Raw genomic sequence first — 24,476 nt, 5'->3', positions numbered from 1 at the left:
CAACATCAACAGTAGAAACCCTACTAATTTCTAACTTTGCTTTTGTTGATCAGTTTTGATTCTTTTTTTTTTTTTTAAGATTTTATTTATTTATTTATGATAGTCACACAGAGAGAGAGAGGCAGAGACATAGGCAGAAGGAGAAGCAGGCTCCGTGCACCGGAAGCCCGACGTGGGATTCGATCCCGGGTCTCCAGGATCGTGCCCTGGGCCAAAGGCAGGCGCCAAACCGCTGCGCCACACAGGGATCCCCTTTTTTTTTTTTAAGATTTTATTTATTTATTTATGATAGTCACACACAGAGAGAGAGGCAGAGACATAGGCAGAGGGAGAAGCAGGCTCCATGCACCAGAAGCCCGCAGTTTTGATTCTCTTATCCAGATCCCATTTTGAGATAATTTAGAAATGATGACTTAAAACTCTCTGCAATTTCTTTTCTTTGTTTCTTGAGAGAGAGAAACAGAGAAAGGGGCAAGGGAAGAGAGACAAACAGAATCCCCACTGAGCAGAGGACCCCATACGGGGCATGATCCCAGGACCCTGAGATCATGATCTGAACTGAAGGCAGATGCTTAAGCAACTGAGCCACCTGAGTGCCCTCAAATTTCCTCCAGTTTTAATGAATAAGAATCATTGGTACATCAGGTTATTTCTCTTTCTTGAAGGCTTATTAGAAATTTAATATTGGAATTGATAGTATATCCTTTCTCTTATTGGAAGTACATAGTATCTTTTGCAAAGAAATTAAGAATCCACTGATCAGAGGGTTGTGCAATAAGAAAATACGAGACTTATTTTGGTGCAATAATACTTAGTTGGGATGTCTTGTACCTTTTTGAGGTGACCAAAGTACTTTACAGGGCAATTTTGTTAGAATAGACTGATGTCTCTTTACTAAGACCTTGAACAGTAAGATTTTGATAGATGGAGAGAGTAGGTAGGGAAGATATTTTAGGTATGGAAGAAGCAGCCTGAGTACCAGTTAGTGATTGTGGGCAAGGGTGAGTGTGTTGTGACTGTAAGCATGTTGGAAATAGTGGGGATAGCATAGCATTGGGGATGTCTGCTATGCTCATACATGGGCTGAAAAATTTAAAAATGGATGCAGTTAAGGTTGAGATCATACATGCGAACAACTGACATCAGTTATAATGAAATTTTCAGTTTGATGTAGTCCAAATCACATTTACAGATAGAGAACACACTGTGATACTGTAAGTGACTTAGCAAAGGCTGCATAAATAGTGGTAGAATAGGACTGGTTGATAATGATTCTTTTTATGTTTTATTTGTACTGAATAGCAGATGTTTTTTTTTTACGAATTAGGAAGTACCCAAAATAGTTTTAAAGGCCAGGAAAACATTTTTTGGCTATAAGTAAAAGTGAACTTTTTGATAATGTTATGAAATAATTCTTGGCATGTGGAAAATGCTCAAGTATTTGTTAAATAAAGTTCTGGACTAAAAAACACTTATGAAAATGGTGTTTCTGATCCTATCACTGTTTTGATCTGTTAATGAATATTTATGGTACAGGCAGGATGATAACTTCATCGCTTAGTTGGTTGAGAGTCCAACTCTTGACCTTGGCTTGGGTTATGATCTTGGGGTTGTAGGGTCAAGCCCCATATTGGGCTCCACATTGGGCAGAGGAGACAGCTTGGGATTCTCTCTCCCTCTCTTAAAAAAATTTGTCACAAATTACAATTCTATTTCCATATTCATTTATAGCTGTTTTTAAAAAAGTTCATCCCTTTTAAGATGGTCCATTGAAAAAAATGGTTCAACCCTTATATGAATGTATGTTTTAATAAACTCAAGATCAAGGATCTGCTAGTGAGCTCACATTCAGATTACATTTGAATTGTATGTCTATGGATTCACTTGCCTCTAATATATCTCAAAAGAAGTAGGGTTATTTGATCTGAGCGGTACTAAATTTTTCTACCTATTTCTTTTTCTTCATCTTCATAAAACAGAAAGTTGCACCTTTATGGCCATAATTCTTTAGGACACTTGAAGCATAAATGAAATGGTTTTAAGTAACTTTTTTCCCCCCAAGGAGAAGGAAGTGACTTCTCAAACTTCCAAGTAGAAGACTTCATTCATGCATTAGCATTCTAGTAGTAGTCTTGAAATTGAAGTAACTACTTGTCTTTGACATCTTTCACAAAGGAGACAAATGATTTTTTCAGAGACATTAAGCAAGAGTTATATGTATGGAAGGAGAGGCACATGTGGCTTTTGAGTTTTGAATCTTTCAATCCATCCACTAGATGTCTCTCTTTTCTCCCTTATCTGAAAATGAATATATTTCAGTTAAATCTGCTGCTGTCAAAGGCAAGTTGGATCTGAGTTATGCAAATAACACATTTCATGTTCCCATTTAAAGTATGCCATTTTCATCAACATACCATGACTTCAGTAGAAACAAAGATGTTCCTTAGGCTGTGACAGTAATTAACTGGAATTTATTTACTCAGCAGTATCAATTTGGAACTTTTTATATGCTAAACACTGTTCCAGGTGTGTGGGGATAAAATAGTAAAGCAAAACAGACATGTTCTTGCCTCCTGGATCTTTAAGAGACTGTTCCAGCTATAGCAAAATATATTAAAATTTCAATATGTGAACCACCAACATTGATATTCTTGTGTGAAGGAAAGCCAGAGAAGGTAAGGGGTTGGGTAACATTTTAAGCTTTTTTTCATGCTTAAAAATTCAGTTTTTAATAGTACCTCCTAGTGTTCTCCATGTTTATGGTTAGACTTTGTACAATTTCTCTTTAGTGATACAGATCATTGAAAAGACGCAAAGTTTGACTGCAGAGTCAACAAAGTAATGTGAGACAGATTTCCTTCCCCTACTTAAGGTACATGGACATGATAATGGCCGTTAATTCATCATGCAAATTTCAGGCAACCATCAACTTAAATGTCCCACATTTTCCTATTCATATACGTAGTGTAAATGGAGGTTTTTTTCTGGAAAAAAATCTTCAAAAACAGTTAACATTTTGCAGCGTGTAATGTAGAACTCCATGAGCGGTATGTTTTACATGTTATCAAACAAACTGTACCTTTGGTGATAGCACGGATTGGTTGAGCCAGTTGCTCTTTCTATTTTAGCATAGAACTAACTTTAGGCAGCCTGGGCCTAAGATACTTGAACTGTGGCATGGGAGAGGATTTTGGTTTTGGTTTTAAATTCCAGAATATATTAACTCAGGATATTCTCTCCTCTGTTCTATATACTACTAATGCATTGGTTAGTGATTTCCCATAGAAAATCTCAGTAACTTCTTTTTTTCTAACTGATGAATGTCTTAACAATTCTAACAAAAAACTGAGAATTTATCATGTTCTGAGACCCAGTAATTGGGTTGCTTTGTTCTTGGCTAGATAGTGGCCCATTACTAGGAAGCTTTTATGCTTGGGCCCATTATGGTCTCAAAAATGAGCAACATGACAGTAGTAGAAGGAAGTGATTAAGTAAGTGGATGTGTGGGGCATTTAGGCCTAAGTCAAAAAGAAATAACTAGAGTCATACTTTATCAAACAAGCATTTTTCTCTTCTCTATGTGCAGTATGTTCTCCTAGAGCATCCTCATAAACCTCAAAATGGACTCAGCACAAACCAAAGCTACTCTTAAAGAATCTCCTCCCACCCCTGTCCCATGGCTATTTTGAGTTTGGGGGATGATGGTTCAGATTGAGATCAAAACTCCTTGAAGTTAGATACAAATGTTTTGGAAAATGGAATAAATGTCCCATGTATTGTTTTGACAGTGCATAAGTATTTGAGGTGGCCTTGAGTTACTTTGCAGTGAGGGAGCTTTCAGATTAGAAGAGCCCTGGCTCCAAAGACACAGCTGTAGTAATTGTCATGTTGCTCCTTATCTCCAAAGGGGCTCCACACATTGAATGAAAACAGCAGTCTTTTTTAGGAAGAGGCATTACTGACATTTGTCATCACTGCTGCCTCTGAACGTGTGTCTTATGTGCCCTGAGATGAGTGCCTGTTCTCCCAGATGTGGCTGATCATCAGGACGGAGAAGAATGCTCGGTAAGGAATGTTCTTTAAGAATGGTTTTCATTTAGTAATTTCAATGTTGACATGAACTCTTGCAGTTTAGTGCAAAACAGAACTGCTTTCTGAGATGGGAATTCTGGGTTCACCAAATCCTCTTAAGTTTACCCTATAATTATTAAGTGCATAGAAAAATTCTAGTGTCATTTCTTTAGGTCTTGTGAACAACAGCTTTTTGTACTGGTTGCTCTCTGGTTTTCACCCACAAGGCCAATTACAAACAACTTGAAGTGTGTTAACATTTCATGATGAGAGGAAGTGGAAAGTGTTCCTATGACACAAAAGCCCTTTACTTAAGGGGTACTTCGGGGTTAAGAACAGTTTTCCACTCCAAATGGTCTCATTATATTCTCTATAATGGGTGTGATTGTTTAATGATGACGTATTTGAATTGAGATGATTGAACAGGCATTACTTGAGCAAATAAAAACTTGACAGGCTGTGCCTTTTTAAGCAATTATGTATGCCTAGAATGGGATAAGATAGAAAAGGCTGATACTGTCAGCATTGATAAAAAGAGCAAAATCTGAATGATGCAGATTTGAAAGTATATTGTTTATGTAGCAGAAGGCCAACCCATGTGCCCAGCTGCTTAGGCAAGTTCCCTTGGCAGGTGCAACTTTCCTGAATGGATTCCTGTTGAAATCCTGTTAAGTGTTTCTACCAGCTGAGGAAAAATGGCCTGCCTGGTCTTAGTTTTGCTTGGGCCTGATTGTGCCCTTATTGATGTAGTTGAAATATTGCAATTGATAATCAAATCTAGAAAATAGTTTTGAGCACATGGGACATTGGTCATGCTGCTAGATCTTGGTGGGGATACAGCACTTTGTACTTACAGTCTAGCTTGGAGACCACTCTGAACATTACTAACCAAAGTGCAAGGCAGTGTGTGTTTTGAGTTGTCCTGGAGGTGAGAAAGTGAAAATTAGCTCAGACAAAAGTATAAATCTGCCTTTCCTTGCATCAGACACAGATAAAGCCAGCTGTAACTAACAGGAAAAAATATTTTTCCCAAGGACATGCTGCAGCTGTAACATGTCATAACAACTGCCTTCCAGTGTCTACTGCTTTCTCACTCAAAGGAACTTTATTCTCTGAAATCAGACTATCAGAAATTTTGCTATTTGAAATGACATCAGTATGAAAGAAACATCCCCCTTTTTACATAATTTACTTTGACTCAGAGAACTTAGTTTCCAAACAAGGTGCAGAGCTTCAGATAAGGGGTTTTGGGACACAGCATTCCACATCTAAACTTTAGTTTCCAAGGATACAGGGCCCTGGGTCCACTTTGCAGTCCAGACCTGATGTCCAGCCCTTTACATAATAGCCTTGCTTTGCTCTGAGCCTATTGCCATGCTAATTTATTTAAATTTTGTTGAAAAGTCCTACCTCAAACCTCTACTTTCCACTTTTCTTCCATGTGCAGTGTCCTTCATAGTAATGGGTTAATAAACTTGACTTTGTCAGACTATTGATTTGTTCCTGAGGTCTTAGGCTGATTGGGCTAGGACAGAAGGGCATTCAAAGTAGAAAGCACAATAGAATCCAGAAATGGATTATAAATGAGTGTTCAGGAACACTTCCAGAAGGCAGTTGCATTAATGATTTATTAGGTGTCACTTTTTAACAGTTTATTTGGTATTACAGATGCGAGACCATGTAAACTTTCTTTTTGACAATTCCATTTTTTAATTTTTTTCCATTTTGACAATTCTCAAGCTAGCATTAAACATGTGTATGTGTAATATATCTATGTAATATGTACATTACATATATTCCTCTGTCCCATTTTTTATCTTTTGGGGTTTTGTATGTAGATACTTTCCTTCCACAAAAGTAGTATCTCTTCTTGGAGGGTGGAGTCTGGCTGCTTAAGATTCCATTGGAGTTTTTTTCAGTGTCTTGGCTGGTGTTGTGCATACAGTAGATGTTCAATAAATACTTTCAACATTGAATCATGGAAGCTTTGTGTCTTAGCTATTTATTTCTTTGATACTTGCCCTAACTTTGAAACCAGCAGATTGTGGTATCTTCTTCATCACAATTCCACCTCTACCTTATAAAGTACAAATTGCCCTTAGGCAATGAGGCGTTGAGCAATTGAAGCTTTTTATAGCTCCATTTGTCTGCAGTCACCTAAATGTCAATGGATAGATGTGTTTGTCATAATGTGCGGTAAGTGCAAATAAGCCCCCTGTTAGCAGTATCATTAGAGATAAAATAGATGCACAGGAACTCAAAGAGGTGATAAGCTGTCAGATTCCACTCTTAAGAAAATAACAATGTCATTTGCAGTTGAAAATGTGTAGAAGTAAATGCACAATTCCTCACCTCAGTCTGAGTTGTTTTTCAAGCCTTTGCCTATTTACTTATGTTCATCCACCACTTAAGTTGAAGAAGAGCGAATTAAACCATCAATTAAAAATAGCCTAGTAAAACCACTGAAAACAATAGATCTGAAAATAGCAACATTGAAAGAGCAGTCTCAATTTACTAAAGTGCCTTCACTGTGGGCCTCGCTGTTTATGTAGAGGATTGGTGGAGAAACGGAAATCTGCCGCTCAGTGGCTGGAAAGGGGTCTGTGCCATTGATCTACCGATACCTATACCAATACCGTAGCATTTTCCCCCATCTTTCTGCTGTGCCCTTCTCACTGGAGAGGCTCTGTCCCCAGGGTATCTCCTCTTTTTGTTGACAAGATAATATTGCTGTTTCAGGCTTCATATCCAGACATAAATCTAGCAGCAGAAGAGAGATCTCTTCCTGGGCAGTCATTTTTAAGAGAGGAAAATTTCCTGCAAGCTTCTCAGAAGAGTTTTCCTTATGTCTCAGTGATCAAAATTGCCACGTATGTCTATCCTAAGTAGGATGGATTTCAATGACTTGATTAGTGGGAGACTGAGTGGAGGAATGTGACTTGCTGAAACAAGTCTGGCTGTTTGGAAGGGGTGTGTGTGTGTGCACGTGTTGGGTTGTTGGATTCACATCCAGCCATGTCTGTCTGCTACATTCAGAGCAGAGCAGGGTTTCAGACCCAGTCTGTCTCATCCCAAAGCCTGGGTTTGTCTCACTTATTCCCCAAACTCATGTTTGTATAAGGATTTCCTATGTGTGGCTCTTACAAAAAACATAACTGGAGCAAATCCTAATTTTTGATAGATTTGCACTTACATTTGGGTTAAATAAGTATTAAAATGTGTTCATATTCTCTGAACATTAGCCAAGTGATATGGAACAACTGTAGTCTTGAGTGTGACACTCCTGCTCCCCACAACAGTACAGCAGCATTTAAAACAGTTCTGACTTATGTTAGTGGTTTGTAGTGTCTCTCTTGCTCTCTCCTTACTAAGAAGTGCTGGCTACTGAGTTTGGGAAGATAAATTTAAGGAGGCCCTTGAATTTAAGGCTAAGGGATACAGACTTCTTTTTTTTTTCCCCTCAAGGAATATAGGGTCATTGAAAATTTTAACCAGAGAAAGACATGACCCTGACTGTGATTTAGGAAGAGCACAGTCTTTCAGAGTACATAAGAATTGAGAGACATAGTAGAGGTTTTTATACTTGCAGGAGGCCTGACTCAGTCCACCAAGTATGCCAGAAATGCCCATTTCTTTATTTTCTTCAGGTTGAGTTTTCAGTTTCATTCTGCTAGGCTGATAGGAAATTCAGTATTAACCCTCTTTTGACACTCCTGCCTTCCCAAGAATGCTCTGGAATCTGGAAAGATTAACTACATGCCTGGTAGGCCTGGAAGGGACCCTTGACTTTAATTCCTTGATGGTCACACTGATATCTGTGAAGGCTGGTGACCTCTTATGGCTTAGATGTGTGAAGCTTTGTTAAGTCCCAGACCCTTGTAGGCCCAAGGTCCAGGTTCCCTAAAGACACCAGACAACAATCTCCTCTGAGTGGGATTTCCTTTTCAGGGTGGTGCCATCAGTATTGCTCCTACCACCATCCCCCAATCTCTGACCTCTTTCTAAACTTTTGAGTTCAGTGAAATTTATAGATCACCTATGTAGAGTTGGGTGCATTTGAATAAATGGAACACCTATATAACCACATCCCATTGAAGATACAGGACATTTCTCTCCAGAAAGTTCCCTCATGCTCCCTTCCAACCCCTTGTTACCCTGAGGTAGCTACTCTTCTGAGTTCTATCCCCACTTAGTGCTCTTGTTCTAGAATTTTGTGTAAGTAGAATCCTACTCAAGCTTCTTTGACTCAACATTTTATCTGTGAGACTCATCCATATTATTGTGTATGACAATATTCATTCCTTTTTTGTTGCCTAGCATTTTTATTGTTGTGGAATAGTATTTCATTTCTTTTTTTTTTTTCTTTTTTAAGTCTTTTCCTGTCTCTCTTCCTCTTTTCTTAAAGTCTTTCCTTAAAAGCATCTTCTCCTTCGCCTTGTTGCTCTCAAGGGTATTAAGTATGTTTCCTTCAATTAAAGCCAGGAAGGCTTTTACTAGAGGCAAGGGTACAGAAAGTATTCAGTATCTTCATGGGATGGAGGAGGGAAAGGCAACATGAAAACACACAAGTTAATATCTCAACAAATTAGCTTGCCACACAGTCATCCCAGGAAAAAGGCAATGAGGGCCTGAGTTAGAGTGGAACATGGAAACAGGGCAGAGAAAGCTGGTGCCGGGGCAGCACCCATGGAGTTTGGTACCTCATCAGGCCTGGAAGGACAAGGCTGAGTAGCTTAGCATGGGTGGTAACCAACATGACCAGGTTGGCAGTTGGAATGAGTATTGGTGCCAACAGCAGAAAGAATGGTCTAGGATGGAAAATGATGAATTAGTTTGGTACTTGTTGATTTTGAGGGGAGTATGGAAGGTAACACTGGAGATGCCCAGGGGGTAGGTGAAAGTAGAGATCTCCAGCTCAGTAGCATCTTCAGAACTGAGGGTGAGGTCAAGAGTTATACACGAGGTGAATGTTGAAATCCTGAAAAAGGAAAGTTAAAGGAGATAAAATAGGCAAGGACAGAGCTTTGAAGAATGCCATACAGAGGGCTCAAGGAAGAGGACTCAAAGGGGGAAGGGAGCATGGTGACAGTGTTAGGATTAAAATAGCAGGAAATGGAGTGTCTTGGGAAGGAACTAGGAGAGCAAAGGATAGGAAAGTAGCTGGCAGAAATGCCAATGCTGCAGAGCTGACCAAGATGAAGATGGAATGACAGGTCATTAAATTTTCCACCTGGAAGCTCACCGCTGGTTTTTGAGGGATCAACTACAGAAGAGAAATAGGAGTTGAAGCAGGTTGCAAGAAGCTGTGGAGTAAGAGTGCTGAGACAGAGCCAATAACTTTAAATAGCTTTTTTCAAGAAATGTGCACTTAGAGGAGTGAAAAAGGGCACAGGGGTGGCAGGAGGATGAGAGAAAATGTTGGAGGACAAGTTACGAGATTTGTTTCCTTGGAAAGTGTTGAGCATTCCCGTGACCTGGGCAAAGGAGGCAGAGAGAGTTTCTGACTCGGTTTTCCATAAGAGGTAAGAGACAGTGGGGAGGAAAGTGCCAGGGGGTGAGTGAATTGTAGAGAAGAGTCATTCTTCTAACGCAGTAGAGGAGAAGACGGGTGAGACCTTCCTAAGTCAAGATGGAGCATTCCAGCTGCAGTCACTTGTTCTCAGCATGACACGCTCCTTAAGAAATTTTCTGTTCTATTTACTCTGGATACATGAAGTTTATAAAATGGCCTCTTTAAGGTTCAGGAGGTTGGATTTCAAAGCAGTGCATCTAGAGGAGGTCTTCTCCAACCGCTCAAAGCTAGATGGTAGAGCTCACTCTCCCAGGACACAATCTGTAGTGCCTATTGTATTGTGGCAGATGGCAGCAAGCCCTAGGTTAGGAACCCAACTATGATGTGTTAGCAAGAGGCACTAACCACATGTCCTTTGATCAGATTAATCAGAGACAGAACAACCAAGCATAAAGAGTTGAGATTAGCATTGGCTGGGGCTCTGGCAAGGCGAACCTGGGACATACTCGACTTTGAATTCAGAAGCACTGCTTATTTGCATTCATTTTCAGAATTAGATCAGCACAAACGGGGCTCCCAGAAGATTGGATGGGCTTCACAATGAATATGATGCTTGTGAGTGTATGGTTTGCTCAGGCTAGGATGATTCTGTATATTCCTTGAGTGCACACCAGTTGGTGGCAGAGCAAGACAATGATGCTGTGTATTTTTACTTGATTGCCAGTATCCTGGTTTGGAGGGTTGACATTGCTAGAATCCTGGCTACCTCTTAAAAAGGATGTTCTATTTTTTGAAACCCCTAGCAGGTGTTCTCAGTATGGCTACTGTAAAAGCTCAAATACACACAGGGATGAAACATATGCAAATATATCTGTGGACCTTCTAGATGGAGGACACTGCTCCAAGGCTGCTGCACTCATGTTGTGGTGGCTTCTTTATCTGACATCACAGATTTATTGCTGATCCCTCTAGGAAAAAGGGCACCTCCCACCTCCCTTCTCTTACTGTGGTTCTTAAGACTTTTTGTCAGTTCCTTCTCTTACAGTGCCCTAACCTCGAACTACTTACAGGTGGTGCTATAGGTCTCAACATACAAAAGAATAAACAATGTGTGTAGGGGGCTATCTCTCTGGAAGATTCCTGTATTCAAGGGCACTGATTTTTTTAAAGGTTTAGAAATCAATTCCTAAATTCTATCAGTGTGAAACAAGTGAGAGTAGTTCAGAAAGTGGAGGCCATAACAGTGTGTTTCCTTCCTGCTCCCACCTTCCTTCTCCTCTTCCACCACCATCCTGGGCTTCTTTACATGTAAACTCTTTCTGCCTGGAGTTGGATGCGGCATAGCACTAAGCCCTGGAAGATGTGCTCCAGGCCTCTGGGAACACACACTCTATGACAGATGGCGGCAAATTAAACTGGCAATTGAAAAAGCCAGAGCATTTCCAGGACCTCTGTTAGAGAAGCGATTCCAGAGGGGGAGAGGCAGGGAAGACAAATTGCTGGAAAGTGGCCAGAACCATTTGGTGCTTGACATCAATTTGATCAATAAACACTTCCTGAACACCTAGATAGAAGAAGCTTTTCCAGATTCCACAGGCACACACAAAGATCAGAGAGACCAACATTTTGTCCTATGTTTAGGAAAACAGCACACAAAAAGGTGCATGGACAATTCTAGGCTGGTAGAAGTCTGAACAAAGGCTATGTAAGGATGAGCTGAAAATTATAGCCACCACACAATAGTACGATAATGCATGTTGATGGCTATGTCCTTGATGGTATGTAGAGGGTGGGAGAAACAAAATTATGGGGCTAGAAGGGACACTGGACAATCCCTTCAATTTAAAGATGAGGGAACTGAAGACCCTTCTCCACAAGAGTAAGTGGTTTGTTCAAGGTCAAAGTCACTCGGTTGTTTGGAACTCAGTGATTAATAGTACTACTACTAGTAGTATCAATGATACAACTAATAATAGTACTAATAATAGTACCAACAGTGCTATTAGTAGCTAAGATTATAGAACACTTACTATGTGTCAGCTACTATCCTAAGTGCTTCAAGTATATTATCTAATATAGAAAGTTATGTTATTTTCACCTCTGAAATGGTATTTTCACACATGGGGAAACTAAGGCAGAAGAGTATAAGTACCTTGCTCAAAGTCCAGCCAGTAAGTGGTGGAACTGAGACTCAACACCCTGCAGTGGAGCGCCAAAGTTTGTGCTCCTAATTTCTCAGTTCCTTTTGGCCTCTTAGGCCTTAGACTCCTGGTCCAGTGCTCCTTGTCCTTGGACTGGGGATGTCGTGAGGTGAGGTGACTGAATGCGGGAGTGACATGACAAAAGTGAGTATTTAAAGTTACGGGTATGGCTTCAGTTGTTAGGGTAGATGAGAGAAGAAATGGAGAAGGGAGAGGGGTAGTAGAATGTCTAAATACAGTTGCGATGAATGTTTGGACCACAGCAGGGATAGAGAAGATTTTATTGGACAGGTATGGTTGGTTAGCAGTCATTCACTCCGTAGTATGAATCAGCCTATCCTGTTGGCTTATCCTTCTTGAGAACAGAAGCCTGACCGTAGAAGGAAGGAACGGACAGTGTACAGCAAAGGGAATTCCGAGGCAAAGGAACAAGAGTAGAAATGGGACAGATATTGATGACTTTGCAGTATTCTTCACAGAGGTCCTGATCTCTTGGGGATGGTTTAATCTACTGTAGGTAAAAATGTCCATTGCTCATTGAGGTAAAGGAGGAAGAGAACCAAAACAAGCAAACAAAACAAGGAGAAAAAGAAAGATGCCACCTCTTAGTGGGAATGAGACCTTAACAAGTGGGTAAAGTACATGAAGAACCCGGTGTGTTTTCCCAGACTGGGGTCTGCCTTGGGGAAAGACCCATCTCACCACTCCACTCTTACCCCTGGTGGCCAGAGGACAGCCTTCAGCTGTGGAGAAGAACCTCTTTATTCAAAGTCCTGGCCCCTTCCAGGTGACCCATGCAGTGACTGGCTGATGCAAGGGCATAAAGGCCAGGACAGTCTCAGCAGAAGGGGCCATGGAAAGCTGGGGAGGGGACCCCACAAAGGGTCACTGACTGTGTGAATGTGTTCACAGAATGAGGTGTGACTGGACTTCTCAACATAAAGCCCTCATAGGGAAATTTCTCTGATAAAGAGAAGCGAGAACTATACTTTGAGAGGAAGAGAACAGACCATGAATAGCTGCTCGAATTCATGGGAAACTGGACAGATGAAGCCAGAAAACAGAGAAGACTCTTCTGGATACTTCTGATTGGTTCTAAGGATAACTGTCTGTCCGTAGGTGGGGTCATGTATTTATACTCGAATGCAGAACTCTCCTTCTGCCTTGAAGTCACATTTCCATTGGCATGCTGCTACACAAGCTGCCCTCAGACGCTCATTTTCACATGCAGGACGTGAGCAGTTTCCCAAATATCCACCAGATGGTACCTTCCTACCAGAAATTAGGTTTCAGTTGTGGAAATCCACATTGTTTTTTCCACTCCACAGACCAGCTACAGAATCAGATGCCTGCTCTGGCTACTGTGGAAGGAAAGGGAGCTTGGTAAGAACCAGTCTCAGGTGGGAGCGCTGCAGAGTGGCGTGAGGGCGGCTCCAGTGTTTTTATTTTCAAGAATAGGAGACTGAAGTCAAAGTGTCCTTTTTTTTTTTTTTTTTTTTTTTTGTGATGGGGAGAGCTACGTGTGGAATAGAGTCCTAGAGAAGTCTCCCAGGGAGGGAAGGACTGTTGTGAGTTTAGCTCCCAAGAGGCTGTCATAAAAGCCCTCAGTGCCACCCTTGTGCTATTCCTCTGGAGTCTGCTCGGCACTGCTGAGTGCTCTGAAATGTAACCAGCTGTCCCATAAAGGAAAGTCTTTGTTGGAGAGACTCACTCATTGTTCAGCAGTTTGGGTTCAAAGGCCCAAGCAGCAGTCTCCCCGGGTTGCGTAGTGTCCTTGGAATGGGAGGGTCACTGGTCTTTACTGTTGGGTGGCCCCTGGGTCCTGGTTTATTCAAAACTTTTCCTGGTCTTGGCTCTGAATGTAAAATGCAAAGGAGTTGCTGTAGCAGCTGAAGGGGTCTCAAAATATACTAAGGACCCCCTCCCATCAATGACTTGCACGTTTCTTTCACACCCAGTCATCCTGGCTGACTGGAATGTACACACCAGGGACAAAGCTAGCCCTTCTCTCTCTCTCTCTCTCTCTCTCTCTCTCTCTCTCTCACACACACACACACACACACACACACACACCGTGAGCTAGGTGATTTGGGGCAGTGCGATAATATTTTCAAATTACGAATCATTTTGTTGCTGTTGTTTTCTTACCAGATTCCCTTGTCCCCTTTAGCCAGTGAGACACATGTCAGGAAAGGCAAAGTTCTGGGGAAAAGAAGTCTTCTCTTGGTTTTTGAGTTTCAGAAGTTCAGGCCTGAGCGGATAGAAGATGTAGGTAAATACAATGTTCTCAGGATGGGGAAAGAGGAGAGAGTAGCTGGGGTGATGAGAGATTGGGCCTCTGAGCAGGGAGACACATTTACTCTTTCCTGCCTTCTGCAACTCCCCCAGCAAGGATGGTTTTGCGAGCTCTCAGGATGAGGGCCTTGAGCCCCCTTGATGAAAGCACAGGAAGGGGGCGAAGACCTCAGAGAGGAGAGGGTTGTATTCTCACCCCAGAGCAGAGGGCCAGAGAGCCAGCAGGGGAGATCTGTGGGCTTGCAGGCACCTCTCAGAGAGTGTACTGCAGCACAGTGCCCTTCCAGACTCGTGTCTACCTGGGGCTTTGCCATGTGGCCGGATTTGGAAACAGGGTCTTTGCAGATATAATCTATTAAAATATGGTCATACTGGATTTAAGGTGGCCTCTAATCCGATGCTTTAGGTGTCCCTTTAAGAAAAGGGAAATTTGGACACAGAGCTGCACACGCAGAGGGAAGGTGCCCTGTGAAGATGGAGGCAGAACCAAGGAACGTCCAGAACTGCCAGCCACCACCAGGGGTGACAGAGATGAGGAAAGATTCTGTCCCAGAGCCTTGGGAAGGAGCCTGGCCCTTCTGACACCTTGATTTCAGACTCCCAGCCTCCATGCCTGTGGGAAGATAATTGTCTCTTATTTTAAGCCACCCAGGTTGTAGGGCTTGGTTTTGACAGCTGTCCTGACAGGAACAAGGATGATGGAGAGGCACTTAGCATGGTCACACTTGACGAGCAGGGAGGTGGAGAGGTCTCTGTAGATGCCAGCACACAGAGCAGGCCTGAGCACTGGATGGGCCCACCGTGGCACGGAACACCTAGAGTGGGAGCTCGGACTATGGGCAGTGACATTTCAGACATCAAGAGGAAGGGGGTCTAAGACAGAAAATGAGTAAGAAAAGTAATGATGACCATTAAACTTTTCTTACTGCTTGGGTTTGTGGGCTAAAATTTGCTGCTTAAGGAGCTGAGGCTTAGGGTGTCAAACAGGGAGTCGGCCACGGCCACTGAGTGGTTGCTGTGGCAGTGGGATTCAGGCGCTCCTCTGCCTGCTTGCCAAGCCCTCCTGTCCTTCATTATCGTTTCCAGTTTTCCCTGCTACATGCCTGACATCATGGCCGAAGGGACTGGGCCCTGTGCTCTGAGCGCAACCCTGTCCTTCCTACTGGAGTCCTTACATCAGGCTGGACCTTCGCGGTTTCCTATCAAAATCCTACTAGCAAAGGAAAGCTTTCCAAGTCTCCCAAACATACTGTTATCGCCTTTTCAACTCTGGCAATTGTTTTGGAGTATTTTTGATGGCAGCCCTCACTGTGTCTCACACTTCTTTGTCTCCCTCGTCACACGAGCATGGCTGCCCCCATGATGGCAGGTCTCAGCGCAGGCTTGTTGATTTGTTTGGTATAATCATTACTGAAAATGCTACAGTTCTCCACAATGCACTATGGACAGCGTGTCTTGTTTGTGCCCGAAGCAGACCCTTTATGTGTTGGGACATTGCCTCTTGGCTGCGCCGCACCTGTTCCAATGGACTCTGTCATCAGGACTGAAATACTATAAGCACTTACAGATGTGACTTAGGATTTTCCAAAAAGGTGAAGGAAGAATAAACATTTGGGGCCACTCTGTCTGAGGAAATGGTCCACGTGCTTTGGGGTGGGGGTGGGGGCTCTTGTAGCTTCCCTAATAAAGCAGGGTGGGATCTGCAAGTCCCTTGGGTGGCGTGGTTTTTATTACCTCACTGACTGCCTTTCACTTTCATATCTTCCTCTGCAGAAGCCTGAGGTCCCTTGAACTGGCCACACACACCTGCATTCTGGAATCAGAGATAAGACATGGGAGGAAAATTTTCTGGGAGGGAAAAGGAGCGATTTAAATTCTCACTGAGGTCTGAGCTGCTGATAGCAGATTCTTTCCCGAAGAGATTTCAGGTCAGAGGAGGAGGTTGGGCAGGGAGAGAGCAGGAGGCTCCTGTGCTGGCTCATTGGCTAGGGCAGGGGCCGGGGTTGTGAGCACAAAGGAAGGAGCAATGGGTGGCAGGACCGAGGGCCCCGGGGACCCAAGGTTGAAGTTCATCTATTCCCCTTTTCCTGTTATGGGCCCTGCCTGATTCTGACATTCAACACTAAGAGATCTCCTGACTGTTGATTTCATAGACCAAAAAAAATCATTTATTGAGAGCAATCTGAAACACTGGAAGGTTGCCATTACTTATATTGTTAAATAAGAATGTAAAAAAAATTAATAAAAACCCTATCACATGAAAGAAAGGATGCTTTAATGGTAAAAAAAAAAATGGGGAAAGAAAAAAATCTCGGAATAAAGGGTAGTCCTTCTAAATGGGATGAATATAGCTTTATAGGGAAAGAAAAAATGACTGTCTATCTCCCTTTTCAGTGGGTCCAGGATAATGTTGGCAGAGCCTGGCGTCCCAGTACCAATCGATGATTTATGGGAATCACGTCCACCCTGATTCTGAAGGTCCCACCGCAGTTTATAGTTCATGACATTATGCTGCCCCCTGGTGGCCAAAAGGAGTTGCTGTGGCGGCTAAAGGGTCTCAAAATCTACTTACGACCCCCCATCAATGACTTGTATGTTTATTTCACACCCACATGTGCTAAGGGGGGGGGGGCTGTGGGGTGAGGACACATAGAAATGAGAGACCCAGGCCCTTGCTCTCAAAAGCTTTCCTATAACACTGATGTTTCAAACAAAAGTTAGCAAAAATATTTGGGTTTGGGCATTGCAATGTCAGCTCCCCATCACCATCCTCCCCGGCTGCCAGGGGCCCGGGGGGGGGGGGGGGGGCTGGTGTCTGCATCATGGAATGCGGCCAGTCTCTCAGCGTCACAGCAGATCTGTGATTGAGTCCAAGTTGCCACCTAGAGCTTTATCTCCAGCCCTGCCCTGAAGTCAGGGCTCAGGGGGGAGGCAAGCCTACTTTTTCCATGAAGTCCTTCAGTGCCTATTCCAAACCCATGATGACCTCTATAACCTCAAGACTACTCTCTACCATCATGTCCTCTTATTTTTCAAGTAGATAAGAAATTCTCTGATGGTTGAGGCTCTGTTTTAACATTTTTATATCCATCTCCCCTTCTCAAAGTATGTCTTGGAGCTCTCAGTTTTCTCCCTTATTATACAGAGAAGCTTCCCACCAACTTTCACATATTAGGGCCACACTTACGCTTCATCAAGATATTCTCGTATCGGGATCCCTGGGTGGCGCAGCGGTTTAGCGCCTGCCTTTGTCCCAGGGCGCGATCCTGGAGACCTGGGATCGAATCCCACGTCGGGCTCCCGGTGCATGGAGCCTGCTTCTCCCTCTGCCTGTGTCTCTGCCTCTCTCTCTCTCTCTCTGTGACTATCATAAATAAAATTAAAAAAAAAAGATATTCTCGTATTAAACATGAGAAATCATTAAGTCAGTTTAGGCTAAGTTATTTGGCTGTGACAAACAATTCCCAAGTCGCTAAGGCTTAAAATAACAAAGGTTTATCTCTTCTAAATGCTGTGTGGCCTGTGTGCATTATTTGGGGGGTAGAGTTGCCAGGAAATAGCAAGGAAAAATATGGGACACCGTCAAATAATCAGTAATTTTTTGGGGAATAAGTATGTCCCCCAAAATCCATACTAACAATTATTATAATTTTGTGAACTTCAAATTTAGCTGAAAATTCTATAATTTACCCCACAACCCTATTTGGGGGCCCAACTTCACATCCCCATTCTGGACCCAAGCTAATGGTGCCTCTACTATCTAAACATCACAGAAAGAAAGGGGATGTGACCATTTGCACACTGATGCCTGAAGTTTTCTTCTGGAAGTAGAGCATTTCCAATCACAATTTTTTTTTTTTTTTGGTCAAAATGAATCATTTGGTCATTCCTAACCTCAAAGGGGTGAGGAAATGCGATTCTGCCATGTGCTCAGAATGAGAGAGCACCAGGCTATTTGTGAAAAGCCCAAATCCTTGCCCTAGTTAGAAATTCTGGTGACAGCTGCTAAGAAAATACTACTTTCTCCATCTTATTACAATAAATTATATCAAGTGTAATCTTTATCCTTGCGATTTCTATCTAATGGCTTACTATTGATTTCTGGTAAGCAAAGAAAGCTTTCCTGACCCATTTAAATACATGGAGACAACTAAACGCTCCCTTTCAACTTTTCTTCTCAGCATTAAATACCTTCCCAGGCCCCTAGTACTTCTTCCTATGATGTAGTTTCCAACTCTTTACCTTCCAACTCTTTATCTACTTGGTTATATCTGACTGTTAAGTGAATGTGATGGGAAAACAAAACAAAACAACAAAAGGTAGTTCCTTATATGGATAAGCCAAAGGTGACTTTTGGTGTAACCCTTTGTTTTTCTTCCCTGTAATCCCACAGAAGATCAGCAGTGTTTCAACCCTCAGCATCAACAGCATCACCTGGAGAGATGAATCAGTGAGGTACAGACTTCTACACCAGGGATTCTGATTCAGTTGGCCTTGCCTGGGCCTGAGTATCTATACTTTTTAGCAGTTTTGTTCCATTTATCTATAGCTATGTAACAAACCAACCCCAAACTGAGGAACTTAAGGCAAAAGTAGTAATTTTATTGTTATCTTTCCAGATCCTTGGGGTTGAATAGAATCAAACATATAAGAAACCAACTAACATTTTAAGAGAATGGTATGGGCAAAAAAGAAGCCACCAGCTCAGAGTAAAAGAGACTGCACCCATTTGATACTTAAAACAAACTCTGACCCTTCCCCTGACATTTTAGGGGTAGAGAGCAGCCTGAGGGCTCTGCTTAACCCCCAAAGAAACCATATTCCTTTTTGGATATAGCAGAGGAGAATAGTGAAAAAGGAAGGAACTCTCAGTGGGTAGAGCCAAGGACCATGGAAAACAAGGACTGGGGAATTTATCTGGGTGGAAAAGAATCAATGGGAGCTCATCAAGGAATGTGACCCACCTTTAGGACAAGGGGCTGCTTGTAATGTCTATTTGGAGGGACTGTAGACTCACTGTGGTTCAGTGACTGGTAAAAGACTCCCATGCTTCCACTTCCAAATGGGAGTGTTTATTGTGTCCTTGTCCCTAATTGCATATTGAGTTTGTCTGTGGGAGCAAGTGACTTAATTTTTGAAGTGTCACCATTTAAAGGAGGCATATCTAAACCTGCTATAGAGGTGCTTATGTCTTATTCATGGATCCTGGACTTTGAGCTCAGAACAGTACCTGGAGAGGAATTTGAGGTTGTCTCCCTTAGAGGGAGTAAGTGTCCTCTTACATGCACAGGGAAGGGAACTGCATGTCTGGGGTACAGAGTGCAGACTGTGGTGGATTATGTTAATATTCACCAAATATTGTGGCACCCTTCTCTGCAGGGCCTCTTTCTGTGGTGGGAGGGCTCTACATCCTGGTCCTTTGGTATTCAGGTGACCATTTGATTTACTCTAATGACATGTGAGTGTCAGAAGTGACAGGAGCTACTTCTGAACAGAAGGATTAAGAACCACAGTGTTCACCTTTCCCTCTGCTATGACAACTGACAATGTTCCGGATAGAAGCTGTTTTCCCAGCCTTGGTCCTGGAGTAAAGATGATGCAGAACAAAGCCATAGCCAACTAACTACGAATGAATTATATGAAAAATTAAACTTCTGTGTTGTGAGACCCTGAGTGCTAATATGAATGAAGAGGGCATGGGCACCCTGACAACTCTGAGCAGCCTTGGGTCCCTCTTGCATGATGGCTACCAACTGCAGAAGGACACAGCCTTTTTTTTTTTTTTCTAATATTTTATTTACTTACTCATGAGAGAGAGAGAGAGGCAGAGACACAGGCAGAGGGGAAACAAGTTCTATGTAGGGAGTCCGATGCGGTACTTGATCCTGGGACTCCAGGATCATGCCCTGGGCTGAAGGCAGGCACCAAGCCACTGAGCCACCCAGGGATCCCCAGACACAGCCTTTTGACTGCCCAATTTTACTGTCCTCTCTGAGGAAGATTGATTCCCTTCTCATTTCAGCATGCCTGACATCAACAGTAGGTGATAGGGAGCAACCCAGGAAGTGCCAGCCTCCATTGAACCTCCTGTTGACAGTATTTGTCTCTGTGAACCAGAGATTGTGGGAAGGTCTTGGGTAATGAAAGCTGGCTGGACACAGCCCAAATTTCAAGATTGTGGCAAACCAGAGGGTCCTTCGGTCCTTACCTGCTGAGGTTTCTGTTGCCCTGGTGACATCTCAGTCTTGGCATTCTCATTACATGATGAAGACACTGGTCGTGACAATGGGAAGGTTGAGAAGATGAAATGGATGGTACCCATAGCTGGTTCTATGCAGCAGAACTGAGGCTCAGCAGTTGAGGTAAATTAAAGATACTTGTCCCCTAAAATCTGGATCAGCCTCAGTCATTCAATAGAACCAGTAGACCAATAGAATGTGACTGAAGCAACAGTGCCTGCCTTCCAAAGCTGGGTCAGGAGAAGCCTTGTAATTCCCGTCTTGGTCTCTTATAATACTGCCTCAAGACTCCAGCTACTGTGTAAGAAGTTTGGCTACCCTGAGACTACTATGTTGGCATAGTTGCATTCAGGTGCTCCAGTTGACAATCAAGCTATTGGATTGTTTTTCAATGCCATCCAACCTTCCAGACGACCAGCCATTCCTGCCAAGGCTCCTAAAATATGAGTGAAACTGTCTTGACCCCTTCAGTCCAGCCAGCTCACCGTCTAAATACCACTAAATCTAAAATGACGCAGTTAATGCCATGTGGAACTGAAATGTCCTCCAGCTAAACTTGGCCTGAATTCCAGGCCCACAAAATCATGAGATATAATAAAATGGTGTTAAGACATGAAAATAATGGAACAGATATATATATATATATACTTACTATGCACTCCTAGATGCCTGTTTTTCCTTTTCTCTTAACATGGATCCCTCATGTTGCATGCCTGGGTGCTCTAACCAGATTTCAGGAGTTGGGAGGTGTGATTAGCCTGAGATTACCACCTTCAACAGAGATGGTTCAGATAAACTCTTCATTCAAACAGAGTTTGGGTTACCCCAAGGGCTCAATTTTGTTCTCAGCTTAAGTCCAACAAGTAATAAGTCTAGCATTTAGTGAGCACCTCCATGGGTAGGGAACTATACTGGGTGGTAATATAAGAGGTCTTGCTACATAAGGTAAAACAGCTCACTGTGGTTTAATGCTCACATGCTTAATTTTGTTTTTTACAGTTAACCTGTGAAGTAGCATTATTTTATTACATAAGCAAGTAAATTGAGATCAGGCTGGAGAAACTGTAAGTGCCAGAGATGAGTTTTGAATACCCAGCAGGCTTATCCACCAAACAGGCTACCATGGAAGTTAAAGCTTTATAAGACAGGTGCAAACCTTCATTTTATAAATGAGAAGATTGAGGACTAGGAAGAGGGAGTAGTATTGCTGATGTGTTTTGCCACTAACCATGAATTCTCTGGCCAGTACAATTCCATCCTGGTCCTAAAGGCTCTCTAGAGTATAGGCCAAAGCCATGTTGAGTGAGTGTCTTTAGGGAAGGAGATAGAGGAGATGATGTCAGCACTGCCTTTTCATATATGTTCCCAGAGAATGCGAGCCTTTGTTTATCCTCCTGTTTAACTCCTGAGAAGTGCGGGCTGTAACTTGGCCAATGAACAGTTTGTGGGCTTAAAGCATTGGATTGGTAGTATGAGCTTTTCTCTGAAGAAAGCATCTTCCCATAAAACTATCCATCCGTGTCATCTGGGATGAGTCCCAGAGATAGTTCCATTTTTGTTTCAGAGTATGGAAAAACTGAAAAGTAATATGTCAGCGGGGCTGTTCATGAATCAGAAATTACTCAAAAGACCATTCCTAGCTTGTCCTGGATCTCTTGGTCTGCTGGAATGGCAAGATCCAAACCAGTACCCATCAGCCACAGTGGGAACTGTGAAGAGGCTCATGCAGAACATGAAATCTTTACAGACAGAACAGGGACCCTGTGTGATTTGGATAAGTCCAGATGAAGTGAGTAACTCTAAGTTGAAGTCTCTCTGGAGTTTAAGTATTTATGAAGCACTTTGTCCCCACAAAGTGAATTTCAATCATTTATCATCCAAACTCACAATATCACGGTAGCATGTAAGTATTTGTATTATGGCTAATGACCCAAACTTGAACTACTGCTTGTAAGATGGGATATTTTCATGCACGTGGGACCTGTTTTTAATGCCATGGTGAAGCATGAACAGGATTTTTTGAACTAAATGCCTGAATCTTGATCCAGACCCATCATTACCATGCAAGCCTGTAATTTTCTCCTGTGGCACTTCTGTGCTGGCTCTCCTGTTGTCAGGCAGCAAAAGGTGAATTCTTTAATATGAATCCCTGACAACTCTTTCCTCTTTATTCCACAGCATTGTGATTTGCCTTTGTGCAGCCCTTTGTGCTCTGAGATGACCAGATGACATATTGGGATGTTGATGATTCTAAAAAATATGTATATCTGAGAAGATCACACCAATTAATTTTCATCCAGAATTCAAGGTGAAAACTGCTTCAGATTGTGGTAGTTGAAGCTGTTTGAAGAACTAGGGGCTGGTTATGGCTTTTTCTGAAATCACCAAGAAGCCTTCAGGAAGGCATCGCTATCTCTTATTTCTCATCTGACTATTCAAATGACCTCCCTCACAAAAAGACTTCTTTTTTTTTAATCAACCTTATCTCTCCAATTGTTTAAAAACCTATTCTACTTTTTAGCTAGAATTATTGACCATAGGACCATAAAAGAATTTTATAGATGAGGAGACAAAGATCCTAAGAGGAACACCAGAATCCAAGCATTCCAAGTCTTCCTTCCATACCGTGTTTCAGAATCATGTGGTGTTTGACGTTAGATGTGTTGCCATAGTTATATGGAATGGTTTTTTACCTTGGCTTTTTTCTACATCCCCCAGCATGCCTTGCAAAGGGCTTATCCATAGCCAGTCAGATGTCAGATATGCTATGGCTGGCCCTCCCTCAGTGGCCAAATTCCTCCCCAAAAGTGACCTCTACAGAGAGGATTTTAACCACCCAAGCTAAAGTGACATTCCTCCCCCATACTCTCAGCCATACTCTATCACCTTTCCTTGCTTAACTGTATTTCTAGCACCTCTCATGATCTGAAACGATCAGCCTTTCTTGTGCATTGCCGCTTCTCCTACTAGAATGTGAGTTCCGTGAGGGCAAGGATTTTGTTTCTCTTGTCCACTACAATGTCTGTGCTTATTAGAGTGCTTATTTATCAATAAATTTATCAACAAATGTTTGTGGAATTGATGGCTAAGTGAATGGTGAATAGATAGACAAGTCATGATGTTAGTGCCAAGTTTTTGTCATCATAGGGTTGAGGCATTGGATAACTAATCCAGATAAAAAACTGGTTTCCTCCTGACATGAAACTTAATTCAGCTTGATTAGTTGTTAGGTACTTTGGAAATAGGAATTTCCTTTAATTACTAATTTAAAAGAATTAAGAATTTAAAAGGAGAAAGGCACATTTTCTGCTGTTTTCGCCTTTACTCAAAAGTATCATAGTGTCTCATTCATCACAGAACTTCTATGACATTATACAATTCTTTCCACAGCAAATATTTCTTTGACCACTTGTGTTTTTTTCTGTGCCATTTTAAGGGATTTTTTACTTTCCTATTAATCTAGGATAGCTGCACCATAGTACACAGTACATAGTCACATTGTTGTGATCAATTACAATTCAAATGTACAAAGCCATGAGCAAAGTTCAGATGAATATCCAAATTAAACTGTTTTAAGTAAGGTGAGCAGCATCCATTACCTTAGCCCTGAATATTGGCTGTTCTCATCCATCCTTTCTTGGAAGTCAATATTTGAAATAGGCTAGTGTAAGGCAGGAGAGGCTTGAGAAAAATAAAAAACCAAAGAGAGATTTAGTGCTTAAATATATAGTTACAAATTCATCTTGATTTCTTTTTATCTCTTTTTAAAGTATTGTGGAATATAGGGAAACATTTGTAGCAGGTAGAGGTTTTTGAAAATTGGCTCATTTTTAACCCAATCGATACTGTTATTTCATGTCAAAAGCAAGATATGTTTCAGTGCCCTGGTAAATCTGATCTGATTTAATATTCCCTAGCACTCTGGGGTTGTATACAATCTCTACTCTCCTAAATTTGATGGTGTCAATATGACCTGACATTTAATTATTTGCATAGCCTATTTAAAATTAAAATAGCAACAGGCACTGAGTTCTTTTCAAGTTTTAATACACTCTCCCTTTAAAAATATATTTTTCATAAATTACTCTGCTGTCTGGCAGGCCATCACATTCTTCAGTTCCTGTAATAAAAGGGGAATGGTGCTATGTGGGTGTGAAA

At 42.0% G+C, this 24,476-nt stretch overlaps 2 long non-coding RNA genes across 5 annotated transcripts in view; one reads left to right on the top strand and one right to left on the bottom strand.

Moving 5' to 3' along the window:
- On the bottom strand, positions 1 to 22,497 carry LOC112648444 (uncharacterized). Of its 2 annotated transcripts, XR_007403928.1 has the most exons (6): positions 22,379 to 22,497; positions 20,288 to 20,352; positions 17,267 to 17,443; positions 15,814 to 15,892; positions 13,933 to 14,035; positions 1 to 13,639 (listed from the first exon to the last, which is right to left on the bottom strand). It is a non-coding gene; the product is annotated as an uncharacterized LOC112648444 (long non-coding RNA). The 2 variants fall into 2 exon arrangements; XR_003129056.3 differs by lacking the exon at positions 22,379 to 22,497 and having other exon boundaries at positions 20,288 to 20,414.
- LOC112648434 (uncharacterized) overlaps positions 15,856 to 24,476 on the top strand; it is a 111,489-nt gene continuing 102,868 nt past the window's right edge. Inside the window, exons 1-4 of one of the 3 annotated variants that reach the window (XR_007403925.1) lie at positions 15,856 to 16,670; positions 18,473 to 18,534; positions 20,350 to 20,441; positions 22,497 to 23,291. This is a non-coding gene — a long non-coding RNA (uncharacterized LOC112648434). Of the gene's footprint in view, positions 16,671 to 17,438; positions 18,535 to 20,349; positions 20,442 to 22,496; positions 23,292 to 24,476 lie in introns of those variants that run through there. The other 2 variants (XR_007403927.1, XR_007403926.1) reach the window with 2 other exon arrangements.

Source organism: Canis lupus, chromosome 19 (genome assembly GCF_003254725.2).
Source record: "Canis lupus dingo isolate Sandy chromosome 19, ASM325472v2, whole genome shotgun sequence".
NCBI classification, from domain to species: Eukaryota; Metazoa; Chordata; class Mammalia; order Carnivora; family Canidae; genus Canis; species Canis lupus.
This window is presented reverse-complemented; position numbering and strand designations above follow the sequence as displayed.